The sequence below is a fragment of the Galleria mellonella genome, unplaced genomic scaffold (genome assembly GCF_026898425.1).
Source record: "Galleria mellonella isolate WM207_F2 unplaced genomic scaffold, CSIRO_AGI_GalMel_v1 utg588, whole genome shotgun sequence".
NCBI lineage: Eukaryota > Metazoa > Arthropoda > Insecta > Lepidoptera > Pyralidae > Galleria > Galleria mellonella.
The window spans coordinates 1,069,028-1,076,202 of NW_026442124.1; positions in this window are offsets into that span (position 1 = coordinate 1,069,028).

The following is a 7,175-nucleotide window of genomic DNA, read 5'->3' on the forward strand; positions in this document are numbered from 1 at the left end:
GCTAACACAACACCAGATCCTAATAATATAAACATATCTTGACACACATTCATGAAATTAAGTATTTACTTTGTAACTACGATCTTTTATTGAGAGTAATTTAATACCAAATGATTCAATATTTATAATAATCCTTGACTATCAAATAAATACATACACATGATTTTTTTATCCTCAATTACTATTATTTGTTATCCTTTATCTTATGAATTGACTATATGTACCCGATATCGTTTTGCTACAATCATGTTTCGTAGAGCCTCTACGATGTTTTCCTTTCACTTTTTTACGCAACAAACGTTTCATAGACCGTAACAGATCATCCATCTTTTTTATAATGTTTATATTTGTTAGATAATATAGTCATTATATTGTATTTAAGATATTTTCCTATTTATTATTTAAAAAAGAAAAATATAAAATGATAAGATATAGATGTTGCGGCAGTCAGTACATCAACTACAGAACAAAGTGATTTCACGCGTGGCCGATTGCGGAAGGGTTAACTTCAGCATAATTCCAAGTTACATTTAATCACCGGACGCGAAACGATGGGTGCCACTTTAAACATTTAACCCTTCTGCCAAATAATTGAATCGATGCGCTTATTACTGCAAAAACAAGATAAATCATTTCGAGCCTATTATAAAATTCATAATAAATTATTAAGTAAATATACACTTACGAATATTTCAGAGAATAGTTATTTATTAACTGTTATTTAAAAAAAATATTTATATATTTTTATCAATTATTATATACTTCTATAATAGTAATAATAATACTATATTAAATATATATTTAAACAGTATTAATAATTAAGAACAATGAAATAAACGTTCTAAATCGTAAATTATATTTTAGAGACTAAGTCGATTTTGTATATTTAAAATTAAAAAATGGTGGTCATTTTCAATTATTTTAAAACGAAAAAATACAGTATGTCTATACTTGAAAATAAATTAAAGTCATCAATGAAGATAATCATCATTACGAAACATTATGCATAATATATTCGTGAGACTTTTAGACACTTCTGCGACTCACTTACTCATAACTATTTTTTATATTTTTAGTGGCCATTTTCAATGATTTTAATCGAAAAAATACATTTCTGTCTGAAAATTTAAAGTCGGTGAAGATAAACTGGAATATTCGGAGAGCATTAAGTTCACTATTTTTTTATATTTTTATCACTAAATTTGTTTTTGTAATGTGTATTTTCACATCATTTGTACTAAATATTATTTTGTAATGTGGTCAGTAAAGAATAAATAAATACATTTTATATCGTTTTTGTTCTTCAATTTAATCTTACAATATAATTTCATCATTATACTTAGCAATAATAAATGCATTATGTTAACACTATTCACGCTCGCATTGATAAAAAAAATTTACCTGTTTTTGTCAAAGACTATTTTTTATGGAGTCACTAATCATAAAATATAAACTCTAAATATATTAATTGTTCTTACTGCAATTAATTTGGAATATAATAACGATTCAAAATCATGACCCTTTCCATAAGAATAAAGGCTAAAAAGAAATGATACTCCCGTCAATCGTCGTCGCTCGAGTCACAGTATACTCAAAAGGAAAGCTCTTGTAATGGAAGGTTAGCCGCAAGAGTTAAATAAATAAATAAAAACAATATGATATCAATTATAACCTATATTTGAATCAACAAGTCAATAAAAACTATACATAAAATGAAAAAAAAAAACAGAATTTTAACAACTGCCTTTCTTATAAAATCCACTAATACTCACAACTTCATTACATACCTACCACAACATATGTTTTTCAATCACGCTTAAACAGTTGAAAGGATTTTAATAATTTTGGTACACGGGTAGATTATATCTCAACTTGCAGGATACTTTATATACCGATTCACACAGACAAAGTCATGAAAATTAGCTTATAATTCTTATAAGTTAAAATCATTTGTTAATTACGATGTTAAAATTATTTAGAAAGATAATCATTATAATTAAACGATGTTATATAGTAAAAATTACCTATTATTCTAGTAGAAAAACTAGATATCTCTAAATAAGTGTTTTTTATAAATCCATGGATATTTATGATTTATGTGTACATTTTTAAGTCTAAATCTACAGCTACGAGTCCGCATGATTATTATCTACTAGTGAATCTATTTATGTAATCAAATGCAGAATTATTGTTTATAATTCATAACTGAAGCATACATAATGTGTTTTTTTTTAAATAATCCTTAAAGGAAATGAAATGAATGTAGCAAAACTAATATGGAAAAATCGTACTGACATTCAGCTAATTCAGCTCTGTCCGTTTAATCTATTTGATTATACTGTGAAATCACATAAACACATCATTTTTACTACTTTTATGTTTAGTATTATAACAATTAGATAGATGGCGCTAAACCATTTTTACAATGTGGTATGGTTTTATTTTATCAGACTAATATTGTTACAAAAGGATAAATTCAAAGCTCCATTATAATTCTTCCAGCAATCTAGTTTTAATAGGTGAAAATGGAATAACAAACCCTACCTGCACTGTCGGTATACGCAAAACCAATCTAGAGGTGAGAGTATAAGAACTAAACTTTCAATAGATGGCGGTTGCTGAAATATAAAATACCAATGTCGGCAATGCCAAGGTTCGGGGAGATGGGATTGGTAATAAAGGGGTGGTTAGCCCCCATTACTATCAATATACCCTGTCAGGCCAACCTCCACGCGGTATCCTTTGAAATCATCGTGATTAATTTATCGTAGAATTCATCACGATGGCTAACTGACCTGCCTTTTCATCCACACCAATCATTTCCCACTGGTGCCCCGCCAGTGTATACCGATATCACAAACAGGATTACTATTCAATTATCATCTATTATAAAAAAAAATACCAAGGTTCATGGTTTCTAATAAACGTTTAAGTGTCAATATAGAATTTAATTTTATATTTAGTAGGTACAGATTGATTGCTTTGCTACCATGTATCAATACTATATTAATAATATTTATAATTTAACTATATTCTGCTTTTTGTTTACGTTTTTTATCTTTTTATATTATCCCCACCTATACCAACAATCAGATTTGGAGAACAAAATCCATATTAACGCGAGCGAAGCCGCGGGTAAAAGCTAGTATTATATAATCGCCTAGTGGAGTATTTAGGATAAATAAAGAAAGATATATTTTTATTAAAATTCTTGCACACTATATAATGCACAAACTGACCTGCGTTGTGTAAGCATTAAATTATTTTAATTAACGCCGTCGTGAGCCATAAGAGAGCTTTTTTAATCCTACATCACAAGATAGCGTTGTATATTTTTTATTTATTTTACTAACGTAAATACCAATGTATGAATCTGCGTGGTACCAACATAGAATAGGCCATCCCCCTTCCTTTCCCGTGGGTGTCGTAAGAGGCGACTAAAGGAAGGCGAGAGATGGGCAGCAGCGTCCTCTTAAAACATCCCCAAAGCCTAACTGCGGTTGCCAATCCGCCTGCCAAGTGTGGCAACTACTGGCAAAAACCCCCAAGGGGGAGGCTTAAGATCTGGACAATTAAAAGCTGATATGATGATAATGATGAAATACCAATGTTGGTAATTTGTTTACTTAGCAGCTGTTAAAAATGTTCATGGTTTTAATAGCAACGTTACTATTTGTTTGAACTATTTTATATATATATATATATATATATATATATATATATATATATATATATATATATATATATATATATATATATATATATATCACTTAATTATATTACTGATTATTGTGCATGTCGTTATTTCACCATATAGATTATTTCTAGAACTATACATAAAAATTTCTCGTACTACAATTATTATATTCGATTGCCATCTTGCAACCCTATTGCGGGATATAAAAAATTCATTTAAAAAACATGGGTTGTTCGTAAAAGGGTGAAAATTTGAAGATGTATATACATACATCATATATATAAATATAGCATTGAAAATACTTTCAATGCTAAATCATAATAAAATAAAAATAAAAAAAATTGTCTAAAAATTATAAAAAAATATTTAGGTGTGGCTCATCCTTATCATTGAGGGGTATGAAAAATACACGTTGGCCGATTCTTAGACCTACCCGATATGCACACAAAATTTCATAAAAATCGGTAAAGCCGTTTCGGAGGAGTTTGGTAACAAATACCGCGACACGAGAATTTTATATATTAGATTTATCGTCGTTATCTCTAGTCTTCCTGATAGGAGATCCGCCTATTCTACATTTATGTATAAAATATCATCACTTATGAATCTTTTACAGCATTCTCAATATGTAAATGAAATGCTTTTTATCATTTATATAAGACAAAGTAATCTATTGAATGATTATAAATTTGTGACATCCCTATTCGAGTGAGGGGAAGTGGGGTACATAAGTGTCACTTTTGCCCAGATTATTTATTTTTGTACCCTTGCTTTATATTGGACCATATAGTATTTAAAGCTCAAACATATATATGATTAAATCGATATATTAAGTTGTTATTGTTACATTTAAATTGTTGTTTTTGAATTACAACTTTTTAATAATAATTTGAGTTAGGTTCAAGTTAAAAATATGTAATTAGGTATAAATAGTGATTATCATGATGGCCTCTTTTAAAGAGAGATACTTGCTCCGCAGTAGGAGTCAGTGGGACGTTAATGAAATGACAATTACGAAATAAATGACCACCATTTTGTCATCATGGAATTTAACTATAAATTATTTCATATGTATGTATTATCGAGATAAATTATACTAGATATAACCATTATCCAATTTCCTCAAAATGTAAACTTCTATATTCAACAAACCAATGTAGTAAATAGGATGAACTATGAGCGTCATATTGGCATATCAATTAATTAGTTACTTCTGTATATACATATAATTAAAGAACAAATATAATTTTATCAATCCATTCGCCGACTTTCACGTTTATAAATAAAGTTTCTAAATAATAATTAGCGTCCCTGCACTATACAGATAATAATAATAATTATAATTGAATATATAAACAAGATAGAATGGGTCAATAAATACAAATTCAGTTTTCCCGGATGTAAGAACAGATACGAGTACGTGGCAGCAGCGGTAGGGTTGCGGCACGGTGCGGTGATCCGTGGGCTGACGCAGCCACCGCTGTTTGCACTCCACGGTCAACATTGTTAGCGGCTGTCTCTCCTCTCCCGGCATTCCCGGCACACTCGGCTCGCACAGCAAATGTTATTACGTAATTAACCCCACGAAACACGTTACCGACTTGTGTTTGACCTCGCTCTGTTAATTGCCCACTTCGAAACTGCGCACTTCGATTATTTCGCACCAAATAAAGTTGTTAACTATATTATCTTTATCCATAATACTTGATATACATATATATTTATACAATAAAAAATGACTAGCCCAGGCTACGCTTTACTTATAAAGGACTATGATAATTGTAACATGTAATTAAATCGTACAAAACGAAAATCTTAAAACTTTTAATCCATGAAATAGAATAACATTTATTTAACATTTTTTTCCTAAACAAAATACCAAAATTAGGCATTTTTAAATTCGTAGAATGAAACTTGCTTAGTTTCAAACGCTTTTAAATAACATCTTATTATATTTTTAAAACATTTAAGATAAACTAACATACTATTCATCAGAGAATAAAGAAATAGGTACCACCTTCCATGAACACTCTCACACTAAAAGAATTGCAGGTGTATTGGTATAGTGTGTTCTAATACGTAAATACGGGGGGCGGGGGGCTAGTAATGAGGTATGAGCAATGTACTCTCTCAGGTGGACCTCTACGCGGTTCCTCCTGGAAACCATCATGATTAATTTTTGTCGAATTCATCATGGTGGGCCAACTGACCTGCATTCATTCTCACCGATTATCTTCCACTGGTTCCCCGTCGGTGTATACCGATAGCATTCATTAAAAAAAAATACGTAAATTCTTTTCTTGACGGTTTCAAAATCGCATCTGTTTGGAAACACTACTGCTAGAAGTTGATTTCATAGTAAGTATGGTAGTGCATAAAAGGATGTATCTAAAAACGCTCGTTTTTGAATTGTCACTTGTCTAAACGATCAGAATAAAACTTTTGTTTGTTCCTTAAGCAAAAATTTCACAATCAAAATACTTTAAGGTTTAGGTTCCAAAAATAAAACGAATCATGACAAAAATAATATAAAACCAACACAGGTGTAAATCGGTTTAAAGAATGGGATATGGTAGCGAATTAAAATGTACAGAGGCTTAACACCTTAGTCATCAGGAATAGCAAAATATCGGTATCATGAGCGAAACAGTATACGCTATTATGTCCATGATACTGCTCATGTTTATAGGCGACGGTTACCACTTTCCATCAGGTAGGGCGTCAGCTTGTTTACCATTCTAAGTTGCATAAAAGAAACCCTGAAAGTTGTACTATTATATACGTTTACGTCCGTGTATATACCGAACACTAATACTTCACCATCATCACCATCATATCATTCGGCTACTGCCCACTGCTAAAGCGTGGTTTTGCTAGTAGTTGCCACGCACGGCAGACTGATTAGCAACCGCAGTCAGGCTTTAGTGATGTTCTAAGAAAGACGTTACTGATCATCCCTCGACCATTAAGTTCCCTTATTCGTCTCTTACGACACCTACGGAAAAAAGGGGTGGTCTACTCTAAGCTGGTACCACACGGCAATACTTACTTAAATAGATTGCAATCAAAGAATTCCAATTTTAATAAATAAGATTTAGTGCATTCCAGAACTCTGTACAACCCATTAGTGTATCCATAGTTTATTATATCCTTATTATTTACCTAATTCGAATATAATCAAAAACTAAGTTAGGAAAAAAATTATTGGTTGAATAAAATACTCGTATAAATTTAAAATGAAAAAAAATCCACATAAGTACTTATATACCGTGCCGTTGTTTTATAAACAATAGACGGGGCACCCCGGTGAATGGTAAGTCGTCTCCCAGAGGCGAAACACGTTCGTGCGCTATCAAAGCCTCTTCATCAATTGATTCGACGCCATGCGGCTCTCATGAGGCCGTCGATCCTCTCTCTACGTACAGTTAAGACTTTCATGTATTCAAATAGCACTTACTCGTATACTAAATTCGTATCA